Raw genomic sequence first — 18,784 nt, 5'->3', positions numbered from 1 at the left:
ATTTAATAATCATTAGTGTAAAAAACTTTCTTTTTGTTGCGTATTTTTTCCTCATTGAAATAATAAACTAGTTTAATCTCTGTTGACATCACCCGAGAATGTAATGGCGTGAGCTTTTGTATGCGTTCTTGTGTATGAGTACATGTCCTGTATATGTGTGTGCATGAGAGTGAGTTTTTGTGGGTGTATGCCTCTGCATACGTGTGATATCTGACACATGGCCTTCTTTAGCCATAAGGACACCTCTAGATTTACCCATAATGCTTCTTGCTGCATACCAACAGGAAACCTAGAAATAAACAGACATCTTTTGAGGAACCAGACTCTAATGACAACCTAACACGCTACTAAACACACTTTATAAATTCGCATGAATTTGACAGTCCATTCAAAATGTTTTGTATGTTAGCTGCATAATAAATGCTTTTGAAAGTGTTAGGACAGAAATAAATGCAAGATAGAATACACATTTCAATAGCAGTCAGACGCTTGGATAACATCATATGCTTAAAATAAAATCAACCTTCGATTTTGTAGACTCAAAAATGGGTAGAGTCTGCATAAATAATCTATAACAGCAGCGCTAGAGACATTACCAACTCGTGAAAATGTTGTAATATAATTACACTAGGTCACTTATCTATTGTTAGCACTACAATAAATTAAATTCATGACTCATCTCTGGAATGCAGTGATGTTACATCAGTTTTGTTGATTTGACAAATACAGTCATCCGCTAACTGTAGCCTCAACTTATTGTCCATTTTTCTGCATGAGCACACTGCAGAACTTGTCAAAATCAGACCAATCCAGTGGAGATACCTGATCTCCAAGTCAACCAATTAAACTGTGTAAGACATGAGGCAATGCAATAATGAAAATGGCAATGCAACCCATATTTGTATAATAAGAGGAATCACTTTTGTTACCCTCAAAAAGAGTTTAAGACAGCTTGTAAAAGGGCCAAGAGCGAAAATAAACAACTTATGGGTAGAATGGTTAAAAAGTGACCACAGCCAAACATTCCCTCAGTCTGTGGCTGCTAATGCACAGTAAATGTAAAGGAAATGCACTAATCAAAGCAAAAAAGCCTGCAAAAATGTGTCAACGCTTTTTGTGGTGTAACAAGGCCTAAGTTGGGATCTTAAGGGTAAGTTTAAAGCGCCGTGATGGGTTTGTCTTTTTATGTTTGCCATATACTGTAGTGTGTCAAGGTCCTGTCAGAGTTTCAGTAATATTAAACTGTAAATTTCCTTAAAACAAAAAAGAAAAATGTATTTATTTATTTGCGATAATGCGCTCCGCATACTCATCTGACAACATAGTCTCCAAAACGTAACCTGTAAAATCAATAAGAGAACAATACAAAGGTTTTAAGTTCAAAACCAGTTGCCACAAGTGCAGGAAATCTTTGCTGACTTTGATCAGTGGTTCATTATGGGTTTACTGGGTCATTGCTTGCTGTTCCATTGTAGCTAGCCATGGTCTTCGCTCCATTAGTTTTTATGGGTCGTAAGAAAAGAGCTGCCCTAAGGACTTTTGTTTGATTATAAAGCGTTCACTTTGTGGAAGACCTTTTTACTTAAAGATTGTAAGTAATATGACCAATACATATGTTTAATAGTGCCCTTAGACTTGGTTGTATAAGATTTATCATGTTAAGCTAACATCGCTTAGTTCAAAGAAACTTGCATCATATATTAATAGATCAACCATGGCTATTTCTTTTTACGTATTATTCAAATGACAGCAAAAATGTTTCATCATGATTAGATTTCCAATCCTACAGCTAAATTGAGAGAGAGAGAGAAAGAGAATATAAATAATATAGAAATATGGCTTTGATTCACATTAGCATCATGCTAATACTTGACAGTATCGAAGATTGTCAACCCACATTGTGTGATTAGATTTTTATTACAAAGCATTCAATTTGTGAAAGACCTTTTTTCTTAAAGAACATATGTAATATAACAAATAAATATGATTAATAGTGCCTCTCAGACTTGGTTGCTAAGATCTATCCTGTTAAGCTAACTTTTCATAGTTCAAAGAAACTTGCACCATTAATGAATAGATGAACCACGGGTATTTCTTTTTATATATTACTCACATGACAGCAAAAATGCTATATCATGGTTAGATTTTCTATCGTGAAGCTAAATCATGAAAAAGAACATGTTTTTTTTTTAGTTAGCATCATGCTAATTTGATGGACAGTAGCACAGTTGGAGATTTTCACATTGTACAATTAGTTTGCATTATTTATACAGTGTTTATATGAGTGCAGGACACTTTTTGTTTTGTTTAGTTGCTGTTGTGGCTTCCTATATTTGCATGCCTTCGCTCTGTGCAGATGGAGCATTAGCCTGCTAAGAGACACGCTCGATGAAGACGAAAAAGAGGAACTGTCTCTAGATCACAGTGTAGCCAAGGGTCCATACCTACACATATAGTAAAGAGCAAAGAAAAAAGAAAGAGAATACAGAGAATACACCCCACCACCAAATAACACCCACATTCACATGCACTCACATATGCACGCATGCCCCCATCAGTGCCAAAAAAGTGAACTAAAACCTGACGTGTGTAATTTTGTCTGTGTTAAAATGCTTTCTATCCCAGTTTAATATGCAGAGACAACTACAAGTAAGCCATGCATGGTTAATTTTGCACAAAATGTGTAAAAAAGTCTCTGTGACGCTAACAAAATATTGCATTGCTCGTTTTAGGAACCCAACCAGATGCACATAGCAACACTGGCTCTTTGGTGATACTTTACCTTTAAATGATTTAGAGGATACACACAACATGCTAACTCCAGTGCTCACAACTCACAATCAATAAAATCTTGAGCAAAAGGGGTAAGTGCCATGGTTTCTTTGTTAGCATAATATTTGTGTTCAAAAACACTCATAGGGCCTTATGGGTAAAGTTCAGTTTTGCAATTATGAATGCCCTGGTATGTACTGCTGCCCTTTTACTGCCCTTCACTGCTCATTACTGTTGTAATGGTAGTAATGAGCGAGATAAAGGGAGTAATCGAGTGTTTGAGAGTGAGAGAGAAACAAAAATACAGAATGAAAGAGGTTTAAGTGTTTTGAGAGTATGTGCCTGGGACAATGTGTATTTATATGCTGATGTCTGGTTCTGTTAGACTGTGTGTGTGACATCTGAGGCAACATTTTTGCGGGTTAAATCATCATATCTTATCAAAAATCATATGATCTCTCACTTTTGCTGGCTTCCGCTTTGACTACACAATCACACACAGCTGATCACTGCGTGTTTTGTGACTGTGACTGACTCCTTGCTTGGTCAAAATGCAATGCAGATGATGATGAAATTTATAAATGTTGAGTGTCAGTTGCATTTCTGTTGCAAAAGCATAGCATTTTCTTGTGCTGTTGAGAGTCAAAATTAGCTGTACAGTATACATCTTAAATACATTTGCTGAAAAAGCCTGTCCAAACCAGAGGGTCTCATTCTCTTTGCGTTTTTTGCTTGTTAATGCAACCAAGTTGATTCTAGATAAGGTGTAGACACCCCCTTCCAATTCATAAATGCTAATTAGCTAAATGCTAATTAGCTATGAAGATATGCAAACTGTCCCTAAAGCAAGCCAAATGGTTCAGGCATTTTAGCAGGCACTTTTCAGAAATGCACATCTTACCACTTATTCCAAGAGTCCTCAAGTAAGAATGAGATATGAAGCTCAAACTATTTCCCGACCACTAGCATTCAATCCACAGGGATCGCCATTGTTGTGACATTACAGAACTAGCAACCACATTTCAGGGATCTCAAGACTTGAAGCTGTTTGTGGTGACTTTGGTTTTGATGGTTCTGAGTCATACGATGAAGTGAGCAGGGTGTTGGTTAAGTTACTCTAAAAAAGTTATTAATTACTAGCTTCTAATTACATCTTTTAGAGTGTAACTAGATTTCTGTGATAATTACTCTGTCTAAAAAGTGACTGCATTACTAATTACTTTCTAAAACCCCTCTAGCTAACATTTTTATGAATAATATTCATTTGAATTGTTCCATAGCTTTGTCAGGAAAATGTGGTTTTGTTTTCAAAGAATTCTCCAAACTGTGATGAAAATGGATGCCATGTTAAACATAAAAAATATACTCCAAATTACGTTTCCCAACAGAGTACATGCAAGAAGTGATACGAGATATGAAAACAAATGCATGATCACATGTTATGTGTTTCAGAATATGATGTGTATGTTTTTAATCACCTAAAGTATATTTTATAATACAATATGACATCATCAAACAATCAGACATCATAAGCCTGAAGAAGACAGTAGTGATGGTTCAGAATGTTTCTGCTTCCCCTCCCGTCACCATCAATGGCACAGTGCTGTCGGTTGTCGAGAAATTAATCTACCTCGGCTCAACCTTGACAGCAAACAACAGCCTTGATGCTGAATTGAATACCAGGATCGGTCGTGCCTCAACAACCTTTGGGCAGCTTCAGTCTCGTGTCTGGAACAACAGTCACCTTTCTCTCAAAGTAAAGGTGCACGTATATGAGTCCTGTGTGCTCTCTGTTCTGCTATATGGAAGCGAAACGTGGCCTACATACCGGCGGTAAGAGCACAAGCTCAATGCTTTTCACTTCCGTTGCCTACGACAGATCCTTAGCCTGCCATGGCAGGATCGGGTCCCAAATACCACCGTGCTGAAGCTCACTAACAGCAGTGACATGTACACCACGCTCCGGAGGAGGCGTCTCAGATGGATTGGCCATGTACGTCGTATGCCAGATGAACGTTTCCCAAAGTCCATCTTCCATGGGGAGTTAGCTGTGAGACACCGCCCTCGTGGTCGACCCAAGCTCCGCTTTATGGATGTTGTCAAGCGAGATATGAATGTCTTTAAGATCAACCCTGATCGATGGCATCACCTTGCAGAAGACCGGGCAGCTTGGCGGTCTGCGCTGACACAGGGCACGACTCTGTCCTGTCATGCTTACACCAGCTTTTGCTTAGAAAGACAGCATGTTAGACACCGTTCAGATCGGCGCTTGTGCTGCAAAAAGCCTTGATGATGAAAAAGTACCTCATACTGAAAAATCTATCTATTTGTTTACCTGACTGTCCAAGAGAATCAATTTCCCTCCAACTTTTCTCTTTCCCCACCGTTTGTGGTACAGTTCAGATGAAACATCAAATCTGGTGCTCCTGCCAATGTTCCACAATTTTTTCCTGCATTGCTTCGGTCCAATGTGACTTTCTCGATACCTCAGCATGTACATCAGGACTCACGCCCGTTTCTTGCTCTCTTATTGGCTGTAGGTCAACGTTCCAGTTGTATTCAGTCAAAACATATTTCACATTGCACGATTTGGAATTGCCGACTGGTCCAGATGGTTAACATTCTAAATATCTCGCTGACATCAGCAACGCGTCGGCGATTCTCGACTCTCTGTGATAATTCATACATTGTGATCATCGAGCTCTGATTTACCTATGATTTCAGGCTTTTGTCGGCGATCACCACAAAACTGTAGGCGAGGGAAAATCGGGCTTAAAATCGTGTAGTGTAAACTCGGCATTAAAGCGGGGCTAAAGGCACACCGTAAGGAAAATTATATATATAATATATATATATATATATATATACACACTGGTGGCCAAAATTTGGAATAATGTACAGATTTTGCTGTTTCAGAAGGTAATTGGTACTTTAATTCAACAAAGTGGCATTCAACTGATCAAAAACTATAGTCAGAACATTACTTATGTAAAAAACAGCACCATCACTATTTGAAAAATAACTTTTTGATCAAATCTAGACAGACCCCATCACTCTGTCTAGATTTGATCAAATTAATAATTTGGTACTAGAAAATGAACTTAAATGAAGCTTAACATTGTCTTTGTTTTGAGTTGCCACAGTATGCAATAGACTGGAATGTCTTCAGGTCAATATTAGGTCAAAAATGGCAATAAAATAAACAGCTTTTTCTAGAAACGCATCAGTCAATCATTGTTTTGAGGAATGATGGCTAAACAATGCTTGAAATTGCCAAAAAACTGAAGATTTCATACAAAGGTTTACACTACAGTCTTCAAAGACAAAGGACAACTGGCTCTAACAAGGACAGAAAGAGATGTGGAAGACCAGATGTACAACTAAACAAGAGGATAAGTACATCAGAGTCTCTAGTCTGAGAAATAGACGTCTCACATGTCCTCCGCTGACAGCTTCATTGAATTCTACCCCCTAAACACCAGTTTCATGTACAACAGTAAAGAGAAGACAAAGGGGTGCAGGCCTTATGGGAAGAATTGCAAAGAGTGTGGGGTGAAATGTCACATGAGTATCTGGGCAAACTGACAGTTAGAAATTGCTGCACATGGAGGATTTTTTGATGAAGTAGTTTAAGAAGTTCTGAACATTTAGTAATTTGTCATGTTATTAATGTCCTGACTATACATTGTGATCAGTTTATTGACACTTTGGTGAATAAAAGTAACGATTTCTTCCCATAAGAGCAAAATCTGTACATTATTCCAAACTTTTGGCCACCGATGTATATATAAACTGAGCAAAAACTGAAACATCCCTTTTTTTAAGATAATTTTGTAAAAATCCAAATAACTTTACAGATCTTCATTGTAAAGGGTTTAAACAATGTTTGCCATGCTTGTTCAATGAACCATAAACAATTAATGAACATGCACCTGTGGAACAGTCGTTCAGACACTAACAGCTTACAGACTGTAGGCAATTAAGGTCAGAGTTATAAAATTTTTTGGACCTTTCTACTGACTCTGAAAAACACCAAAAGAAAGATGCCCAGGGTTCCTGCTCTTCTGCGTGAATGTGCCTTAGGCATGCTGCATGGAGGCATGAGGACTGCAGATGTGCCAGGACAATAAATTGCAATGTCCGTACTGTGAGAAGCCTAAGACAGTGCTACAGGGAGACAGGAAGGACAGCTGATCATCCTTGCAGTGGCAGACCACATGTAATAACACCTGCACAGGATCAGTACATCCACATATCACACCTGCGGGACAGGTACAGGATGGCAACAACAACTGCTCGAGTTATACCAGGAATGCACAATCCCTCCATCAGTGCTCAGACTGTCTGCAATAGGCTGAGAGATGCTGGATTGAGGGCTTGTAGGCCTGTAACAATGTCGCCTATGGGCACAATCCCAACTTCGCTGCACCAGACAGGACTGGCAAAATGTGCCCTTCACTTATCGACGAAGGAATGAGTGTTACACCGAGGCCTGTACTCTGGAGCGAGATCGATTTGGAGGTGGAGGGTCTGTCATGGTCTAGGGCGGTGTGTCATCGCATCATCGGACTGAACTTGTTGTCATTGCTGGCAATCTCAATGCTGTATGTTACAGGGAAGACATCCTCCTTCCTCATGTGGTACCCTTCCTGCATGCTCATCCTGACATGACCCTCCAGCATGACAATGCCACCAGCCATTCTGCTCGTTCTGTGCGTGATTTCCTGCAAGACAGGAATGTCAGTGCTCTGCCATAGCCAGCGAAGAGCCTGGATCTCAGTCCCATTAAGCATGTCTGGGACCTGTTTGATTGGAGGGTGAGGGCTAGGTCTTTTCCCCCCCGAAATGTCTGTAAACTTGCAAGTGCCTTGGTGGAAGAGTGGGATAACTTCTCACAGCAAGAACTGACAAATCTGGTGCAGTCCATGAGGAGGAGATGCACTGCAGTACTTAATGCAGCTGGTGGCCACACCAGATACTGACTGTTACTTTTGACCCCCTCTTTGTTCAGGGACACATTATTCAATTTCTGTTAGTCACATGAATGTGAAACTTCAGTTCAGTTTATGTCTTAGTTTTTGAATCTTTTTATGTTCATACAGTTTGCGGAATGTATGTTAAGTTTGCTGAAAATAAAAGCAGTTGAAAGTGAGAGAATGTTTCTTTTTTTGCTGAGTTTAAAAAAGAAATATATATACTGTGCAAATGTCTTGGGCACATAAGGTGTTTCACAAAAATGGTTATTTATATCTTCAGCATTAGTGTGTCAATAGTAAATATAATGGAGCTTTTCCACTGCACGGTATAACTCGACGCAACGCGACTATGCTCGCTTTTTTGGGGTTTTCCACTGTGGATAGTACCTGATACTTTTTTTAGTACCACCTCGGTCGAGGTTCCAAGCCGAGCTGATACTAAATTTGACGTAAAAATCCTGCAGATCACTGACTGGTCAGGGAGAATCTTCACTACCAGCATCACTGGATTTCCGACACGTGACATCAACCCGCTAGTTTTCAAGTTAGCTACAGCGATAACAGTATCATTTGTTCACGTGACTTTCGAATTGTGAACAAAGAAATGGCTGTGAGCAAAACCACGCCTCGGTCAATAAACGAGGTGCAGACGGTCCACTCGTTAGTTATGAATGAAAAAGTCTCTCAGGAAGTGTATCGGCTGTTGGCTGCAGACGGCTTCCACCGGACCTACCAACAGTGTAGGGAAAAGTTAAAAAAACTTAAAAGTGACTACAGAACCATCAAGGAAAAGTGGAAGTGGTTCAACCAAATGGACTCTATCTAAACTGGTGAGGAATGGGAGAGAGAGTGCCCTGGACTGGTGCCCACGATGGAGGATGGTATGTTTTGTTATGTTAACTCTATACTCTGCTTAAAGTTAAAATAATGCTTCACTTTATTTAGTTGACCAGCTACTGGAAGCATGCTTCTAAAACAACCAGGCCAATTTAACTGTTACACTAAAATCACCATACAACAACTGCTTTATGCAGCACAATTAGCTAGTAGCTAACAGCTAGCGGTCGTGTTATTGTTTTGGTCTGTTTGTGTCGTGTTTAAGAGGATTTCATGGCAGTAGAGGTGGCGCAACAATGGTGATCTGCCTATAATCCCACCCACGTTGTGGTGGCACTAAACTGCAATGGAAAAGCAAGCTCAGAAATGTAAAGCGAGTACAGTTGAGGTGAGTCGAACCATAATGTGCAGTGGAGAAGTCCCATAAATGTTAGACTCCCGAACATTAATTTTGGAAATAGAAAATATTTGAATAGAAGAACAGGGAGCCCTGCAAGAGATGTCATGACCCCCACAGAGCTAACCTCTGAACATGGAGTCTGTCTGGGATTAGATGACAGCATTTGAGACAGACTAAATAAAAAGTAGAACAGTGGAGAATTCTCCATGAAGCTTGGAGCATCCTATCTGCCACCAACCAAGAAAAACGGTGTCCAGGTGCACCTAGGTAATTGGTGCTGTTTTGAAGGCAAAGTTGGTCACACTGAATATTGATTTATGTTTTTTTTTTTTTACTAGACTTTGTATAATGTTAATTGATAAATGAAAGCTATTCATGAAATTATTATTCATGAAATTCTATCTATCTATCTATCTATCTGTCTGTCTGTCTGTCTCTCTCTCTCTCTCTCTCTCTCTCTCTCTCTCTCTATATATATATATATATATATGTGTGTGTGTGTGTGTTATTTAATGGAAGGTTAAAATTCTAAAATTGCCATTTGTTTTTCTTTTATTAAATTAATTTAAAAAAAGGAGGTGAGGGAGCCTTTTACCCCCTCTATAATTTGGGCTATAGAGTTATATAGAGATATTGTGTAGCTGTAGGGGAAATACTTAAATGGAAAAATATGCCAACTTACGCAAATAATTTTGAGACAGCAATATGCTTTTTTGAGTAACACATAAAGATAATGTTTATCTTTAATATAAACGCATAAGAAAAGAGTGCCCCATTTCCTGTTAATTTCAAACCAATTTAGCATTGCATAACAACAAGCACTATATGAAAAAAATGCCCATTGTGATTGGATCAGTCAAAAGCTTTCACTTTTTCACTTTCAGGCCAGTGCGAGCCAGTGCTATCAACTGGCCAGCCTCGGAACTTGAGCCATGAAACGAAACCATTGAGCCAAAAGCCCCATAGCATTGCACTAAAATCTGCCCTTAATATGCTGCCCTGATGCCAATGTCACACACCCCACCCATTTCACAAGCAAGAGGGAACCTCAAGCTCATGTAACATGTTATCTAGGAAATCTAGTTTATATTGTTTGTAAACATTAGCTAGCTAGCAAGATAAGTTAGCATTGACAACTCACCAGCTATAATTGCCATGGTGTCTCGAGTTGTCTCTCCACAAAGTCACAGCACACTGTCCATGGTTTTGAACCATAAAAATGTATTTCTTTTAGCATCGCTTTGTCAATTGTGCATTTTAACTGTGGCCGCAATTTAGATTTTTCCGAACCTATACTGTTGAGCTTTAGAATACACAATCTAGCAAGTTCAGCGAATCTCCGCCTTTGACATTGACGCTGCCTCAATCCCCAGTTGGCCTTGTTTGGCCCAAGGGTAATCGCTGGGCCAAAGGTCATTGGCCATTGTCCTCAAGAAAGCCCAAAAGAGGCATGATGAAAGCCAGGAAGTGACAATGGGAAAGCAACTGGCCCTGGCATGCACTAGCACGCCCTCACTTGGCCCCTTAGTGGAAATGCGGCTAATGTGTTTTGGGGGCCTTTAGCCCCTAGAACAAGTGGGCTTTTTATCCCCAATTCTATCCAGACCTTTATTGAAAACGTTTGATTGATCCATCTGGAACAAAAATGACAAACAAGTATTTTATCTAAAAAAATAAAATAAAAAAACGAATACTTTCAGGCATTCTCATTAGCTACATGAAAGTTAGATCAAATTACTATTAATATTAGGTCAAATTACCTCAAAATGAACCTTTATACATTACACATGATAACATCATGGATCAACATAGTGCATAGTGATAAACAGGTGTTTAGGAAAGTGGTGTGAAAGTTTTTGTTGCAATTTAATGTTATGGGAGAAAATAAGTTTAAAAGTGCCTTTTACCCCAGATGCAACATAATAAATATTGTATATATGTAAAAACAAGTCTGCTTGACACTTGTTTTTCTAAATTGTAGGACAGCATCAAACCTTACTGAGCAAAATAAATATTGTTTTTATTTTTTTTTAAATTGCAAACCTACGCGGGACTTTTTGGTCATGTTCCAGTCTTTTGTTAGCTTGCCAACTCAATTTGAATGAAGAACAGATCCAAATACAGCTCTTTTCCGGGTTGGCTGAGGAACCCAGTTGTGTTGCTGAACGTTTGTTTTTAAACAGTATAGTTGCCATAGAAATATGCACCTAAGTGAAGGATACCTGCGGCTGGATCAACTTTACAATGATGGCTGTGTCTTTGAACAACTGACTTCCTTGAGGTTTGAACCTGTGGTTTAAACATACGATCATACATGTTTGACCACTGCATCATCAATGAAGAACAGGTGCAGAAACCTCACTCATCTTCTGTATTAAAGTTTATCAATTGTGTGCAAATAAGAACCTAAAGGGGAACTCCAGCTACCAGAAAATAAGAAAAGAAAAAGGTTTTGAACTGCCAAAACTCTACCACACACTGCCAAAACACTTTTCTCCTGAGTGCAAACTTCCAGTTTATGACCTGCCAAACTTATTGTTAAGTGATACCACTGGCCTGACTTGAAGTTTTGTGGCTTTAAGTCAATGTCTGTTAGCTATCTGTATTCTAAAATATGAATTTAACCCTTTCAAATGTACCTGTAACAGTTAATGCAGTACCTGGGCCCTGCAGAGTAGCATCACACATATGTGTTTCTGCAACAGACAGTTAAGTTACATGCTGTCAGATTAAAATAGGCTTTCATGATGATACGTCTGTAATTTATATTCACTCAAACAGTTACTCATATGCTCTTTTAAACCACAGTCTTTTAAACATTTTAAACAACAGAATAAGTTTATTTTATATACATACATCCAACACATCACCAAAGTACAAAAAATACTCCTCTACACTCTGCCCACCTCTACCGGCTGTGCAGTGTCATGTGCAAAAATAACTCACTCCAAGGGGCACTGCAGGTGAATTTAGACCCTACTCATTAAAAGGTTAAAATGCACAGTTGTTCTCTCCCAGAAAATTTATGAAAACTATTGACAACATCATCCTGTTCTGCATGGATGTATGCTACAGTGGAAACACATTTACCAAAATATATTCCTACAGAATTAATATTGGAATATAGATGCACATGAAAAAAGTCATGTGAATACATAATTATCAATATCATCCTACAGCATCTCAAATGTTGCACTGATTATTCTGAAATACCAAAGCCTGCCATCGAAATGATTGGCTACCTGCTAGAATCGTGTAACACGCTTTCACTCCCAGACATGCGGTGTCTGCCGCCAAACGAAAGTAATCAATACGATTTAATAAAAAAACACAGTGGCTTTAATTATGCATTTTCCCCAGAAGGGACAATTTGGTTCTCTTAGATTTTTTTATGGAAACGCAGCTTTTTCGCAAATCATTATTCCGATTTTGTGCATACATTACATTTTTAAAGAGATTCTTTACCCAAAAATGAAAACTGACTGAGGACTCCAGTTCAAATAAAAACACCTGGGCATAGAAGTGCATCTACAAACTCTTCAGATATGTTTAGCATGTTCTGTTCTCGGGTTTGTGTGCAGCTATGTTGTGTTTTCTGTTGTTAATATCACTGGTGGTCCTGTTGAAGTGAAACAATACAAGTTCAAATTTAAACAGCCCTCCTCGCGAGCAGCTGCAGTGCAACGAGCTCTAAGCTTGCGTGCAGTCTATCTCATTAACGCGTACAGGAGATCACCGGTCAGTCAAGGTTTCTCACCAAACTACATTGTACAATCACGAGTCTCATGGAATCATTATGAATTATACTTCTGCGCGCTTTTGAAGTTGTATGACATAACGGAGCACAACATTTTCACAATTTCTTCCTTTGTATTAAGAAAAAGAAAGAAAGTCATATGGGGTTATAACAAAACAGGGGTGAACATTGACTGACTTTTCATTTTTGGGTGAACTATCACTTTAACTTGTATGAAAACATAGCTACTGTGTCTTAGGCCACTTCTGCACTAATACATTATTGTTTGAAAACACTACACTATTTGCTACATTTACGTCTTTTATCTAAACTAAAAAGGCTCTTTCCTCCATTGAAAAATGTTGCATTTTGAAAATGCTGTCCATTACTGCATATTTTGGAAAACTATGACGTTAAGAAACTGAAAATGGAGGTTTAAATGAATTAGTGTGGACGTGACCTAAAGCAATATTTCGGGTTAAGTACAAATTAAGCTCAATCTACAACATTTGTTCCATTATGTTTGTAATGCATTCACATGATGGGCAAGGAGGAGGCAGGAACCGATAATAAACAAATGAACAAAACACAGCATAAAACGGCTTTCCATCATAATACAACACACACACACACGCACACACACACACACACACACACACACACACACACAATACTGCTGCATGCGTCTCTCTCTCTTTCTCGAACTGGTGTCCCCGGCTCCTCTTTATCCCTCTCCTGGCTGATTGGGCTGATTCAGCACTGGGCATCCATCGGCCCAGCCACACCCTCCTCCGCGTCACAATGTTGATTACTCAAAAAAGTATTTTGACTTGTCCCTCCACTTCTTTAAAAATAGGTTATAATCAAGGTTATAGAGTGGCACTTACAATGGAAGTGGATGGGGCCAATTCTTGGCGGGTTTAAAGGCAAAAATGTGAAGCTTATAACTTTATAAAAGCACTTACATTAAATTGTCTGTTAAAATTTGTGCATTATTTGAGATGCAAATTGAGTTTATTTTAGGGTTTTAGGGTTTATAGTATTATGTCGTCATGGCTACAAAGTTGTAAAAATGTATAAAAATGAACACAGAAAAGGCTATGAAGCAGTGTTATCGCACTAAGATCATGTAAACATGCATATTGTTTACATCTTGCTGATAAACCCTTGAAACACTGAGTATTTTAACGTTTACGGATTGGCCACATTCACTTCCATTTCCACAAGTTAACCTTATTTGCAATTGGAATGTCTGTTGACAACGATGGTTGGAGACAGCATTTCGCCGGGTTCACTAATCCTTCGTGAGCGGGGCGTGAGCAAGGTATGAGCAGTGCATTTTTGTTTCGCCGCTCATATTAACAGATGACACCATTTACACTACAAGCGCGAGTCACAAGGTGACGCATCGCAGACGCGGCAGTGAGTGGATAGTTTCGGCGTTGAGCCTATTTTTGCTGAATGGCTCATGCTGAGCTCAGCGGCACTGGGTGCAGTACAACACTAAAATAATCAGGAGATTATTGAAAAGGCACAAAATCAAATCTAAATTATTCAAAGCAAACCTATAGTACACTACAAGTTATATGTCTGCATGCAAGTAAACTTAATAAAATAACTTAATAAAGGAAAGAATTAATAAACTGCTGGACCTTTTGCCATTCTGTGTACATAGAACAACATTAACCAATCACAACCAAGTGTGCTGATAAATATGAAGAGCAGGTGACTGCCCGCTGTTGTCCTTGAAGCAGCAATCACCTCAGCTTTTATAAGATCGGTGTAGGTCCTCATAGATAACTTTATTTTCTGTACAGAGGCACTGCTATTTCTCACGGAAGAGATATGGCCAGTGTGAACGTCCAACGCGATCGCCCCGCTCATGTGCCGCTCGTGCCTCGCTAACACCACGCTTACGGAGGATGTGTGAACCCAGGGATTAAAGGCATAATAGACCATGCCTGGATATCGATTTTGCAACAATTTTCTCAAAAATTATTTGTGATGGGTCCTTTCACCAGTTAAATATCAGCAACTGATTTCCTTAATTTCCATGGTTTTAAATGGTGGAATTCACTAATCATCCTTCGATTATTACACTTGATATGGCAGTGCTGAGTCAGTAAAAGGCAAAATGTTGATTAGATCTTACATGACAATGCAAAATGTGGTCTAACTGGGAATTTCAGCATTGAGAGTTGTTATGATTACTGCGCTCATTGGAACAGTAGAGGAATTGTTGGCTTAATACTGCATCAGGTGACTACCGAATAAAGTGTGTCAGTGGTTATAAGACCACACCATCATTGGATTAATGTGGGTCTCCAACAAACCACTCCATATTTACCTAATTTAACCACACACAAACACACACTTGCACACTTAGTTCTCTTCTCTGTGACCTTGTACCTATTCAAACCTTACTGTCTTACCTGAAAAGTTATTTGTTCAAAACCACACGCTGATTGACACACCAAAAACCGAGCTAGTCTAACCGCACACATAAAGACATGTCTGTGTCAACAAAAAAAATAAACATCTACACGACAGTCTGTGCTAGTTTTTTTAGTATTACATGTCCTTTGTTTCACTGCCGATTGGTAAAAAGCAAACACAGATGGAACCTGTGAATTTCTGTTTGATTTTTGGGAAAATCCATTTGAATTCTACATTAACATTTATGCATTTGGCAGATGCTTTTACTCAATGTGACTTGTAGTGCATTCAATATATAAATGTTTTCATCAGTTTGTGTGTTTCCTGGGAATCAAACCCATGACCCTGGCGATGTAAGCACCATGATCTACCAGTTGAGTTACAAGAAACAATTATTGAATGGATTCAAAAATGTGTTAAACTTAGCTGAGAGTACCACAATCTTATTGGTAGCAGAAATCATAATTCAATTATAAAAAATGAATGGTTGTACTTTCTACTAATATTTTCGAAGCTGTACTTTCTCCAGCTTAGTTCAGTATGCAGATAGTAATACTGAGTCAATCAGAGGTCCTCGGTCCAAAAACAATTTTGTTTGGTGTTGTATTTTATTATTGTTGCATAATATGCCAATACCATATATAGTCCAAAAATAGGGATTATTTTTCTCCAAAATTGGAGTGCCAGTATTAACGATTTCTTAATATCCCTTTAGATTCTGGTTCAGAACAAACTTAACTTTTTATATTTCGTAATTTTTAAGGAAATAAAAGGTTAAATCCAAGTGATATGGGGATCTCAATGGGGCTCCATTTTAAAATTTTTCAACTTTACACATTTGCAATTGGTGAAAACCAAATGTGGATCATGTGGTTCATCTAAATATTTCAGCTGGAAAAGTTTCTGAAATTTGGTTGTTTTGACATGGAATTGCTCAAAGATGAACTCTGATCCGCTGATAGGTCGATTTCCACAAAAAGTGTTAACACAATCTGTTTTGCCGAACAGTGACAGATGGGGGAGTGTTCAGGAAACCTGTTCGAAAACATTCATTACAATTCAGTTCGGTACCGCTAAAGACAGAAATTACACACCATCTTTAATAGACTAACTTGCAGGGGACTGAAATGAGTACAACTTTGTGAATGACAACCATTTCTTATTCTATGGAAATCTATGCAATTTGTTGCAGAGTTCCATGCGTGAAGATTCTGTGTGGGCCAGGTGATTACCTAAAAAAGTCAGATTATATATATGTGTGTGTGCGTGTGTGTTCCCCTTCTGTCGCTCTCTCCACGTTGTGTCAGAGAAGCGACACTAGGGGTCTCTCTTGAGCGCCGATATCCACCTCTGATCTATGAAAAAAGGCCAATGAGAGTTGGCAGCCGGTATTTGCATGTCCCGCCCCTGGACATACGGGTATATACGGGTATAAGTGGCGCAAATCCGGGACTTCATTCTGAAAATTTCTTCGGAGCCGATGGTCGTGTCTGCAATTGCTGCGTGTTCCACACCGAGTTCCTGTCATTCCTCTGCTGCATGCTGTTGGATTCCATGGCGCACAACAGCGGCTTTCTCCTGTTTTCACGGCTGTGCATTCCTGCCCCTGGGCGCTTCGACAGTGCAGATCATAAAAAGAACTCTCACGAGTCCTTTTTTCATAAAAGAGTGATTTTATTTAAAAGAGTAATTTCCTCTAAAAGAGCAAAACACAGCGGCGTTGAACGTCCTTTTAAGGACGCGTCTTTATAAAGATGCCTTTCCGCCCCTGTGTTGTTTCTGGATGCGGTAGAGTGCTCTCTGCTTCAGACGGCCACAGGCGTTGTCTCGTGTCTGGGTAGCGATCACACCGAGGCTGCGTTTGTGGATGGTTCATGTTCTCACTGCGAGAACATGACAATGACAACGTTGCGGTACCGTAAGCAAGCCACTCCAGCCGCCCCCCGCGTTGCTCCTTCTTCCCACGGGATTGAGGACGATGCGGCTGGCGATGGAGGCGATTTGGGGATGGCAGCGGGTGCAGCTCCCCCAGCACGCTCGTTGATTCCCGTCTGTGCTCGAGGCGCCTCACAGCCAGTCTGCCGACCTTCTTGCGATGGAAGCAGATGAGCTCGCCGCGGCATTGGAGGCCGTGGTATCTGATGCTGAGGACTCCCCTGGGCTGCCGCTTTCGGGCCTGCACGCCCAGGCTGAGGCCGACGCACAGATGACCGACATGCTTTCCCGGGCGCACGCCCCCTGTCTCACGGACCCCCTCGAGGACCCGGAAGGCTCCCAGGCGCTCCTGAGACAACGCACCCAGAGTCCAAGACGTTAGCTCCAGAGGTGGTAAGACCGCTCCGTCCACCGGTGGAGGGCCGGGAGGAGAATCCTGTGTTTTTTCATTTGCCGCACCCACCAACAGGGGCTGCGGTACCCAAATTCTCAATAAAAGAGATATTTCCTTTGTCTCTGGGGCACATGGCCCGCAAATGCCGTTCTCACAGCATTCTGCTTTCAGGCCTCAACAGTCCCGGCTTCCAGGACGCGGTGTCCCCGCCCTCAGCCCCACGACTGTTCCCCGGCCGGCCGGTTCAGACGAGTCCAGAGGACGCCAGTGCCGGTAAGTGCTTTGAGTTTATTCTCAGCACCAGAGCCTCGGGATGCTACAGTGCCTCCCGATGCCGCGTTACCTGTTCCGCACTGCTGCGAAGCCCCGCCGGGTACGTCCAAAATACTCGTCCCCTTGGTGCCCCTAGCACGGAGCTTAGATGCGAGGCTTTCACTGCCCAGCCCGTCATGCTGGCTGAACCGGACCATTCGACTCGGTTATGCAATTCAGTTTGCCAGGTCTCCGCCCCCCTTCGTGGGCGTTAATTTTGCCGCAGTACACGGTGAACATGCCCACTCCCTGCGCAAAGAAATCGCCTCCCTTCTAATCAAGGACGCGATAGAGCCTGTCCCTCCAACCGAAACGAAGAAGGGTTTCTACAGTCCTTACTTCGTTGTACCCACGAAAGGCGGCGGCTTACGACTGATCTTGGACCTGCGAGTTTTCAATTGGACCTTGTCCAAACTCCCGTTCAAAATGCTCACCCAGAAACAAATTCTATCTGGCGTCCAGCATCTAGATTGGTTCGCAGTGGTAGACCTGAAGGACGCGTACTTCAACGTCTCAATTCGCCCTCGACATCGACCCTTCCTACGGTTCGCGTTCGACGGCCAGGCATATCAGTACAAAGTCCTCCCCTTCGGCCTGTCTCTGTCCCCTCGCGTCTTCACGAAAGTCGCAGAGGCAGCTCTTGCCCCACTTCGAGAAGCCGGCATACGCGTACTCAATTACCTCGACGACTGGCTCATACTGGCCCACTCCCGAGAGTTACTATGCGCGCACAGAGACCAGGTGCTCAGCCACCTCAGCCGTTTGGGGCTTCAGGTCAACTGGGAAAAGAGCAAGCTCACCCTGGTCCAGAGCATCTCTTTTCTCGGTTTGGAGTTGACTCAGTCTCAATGACAGCACGTCTCTCCAACGAGCGTGCTCAGTCAGTGCTGAAATGCCTCGCTTCCTTCAAGCCAAGTGCCGTGGTCCCTCTAAAACGATTCCAACAGCTCCTGGGGCATATGGCATCCTCCGCGGCGGCCGCGCTG

Source organism: Xyrauchen texanus, chromosome 47, assembly GCF_025860055.1.
Source record: "Xyrauchen texanus isolate HMW12.3.18 chromosome 47, RBS_HiC_50CHRs, whole genome shotgun sequence".
Lineage (NCBI taxonomy): Eukaryota > Metazoa > Chordata > Actinopteri > Cypriniformes > Catostomidae > Xyrauchen > Xyrauchen texanus.
The sequence above is the reverse complement of the archived record's forward strand: the minus strand, read 5'-3'. Positions refer to the sequence as shown.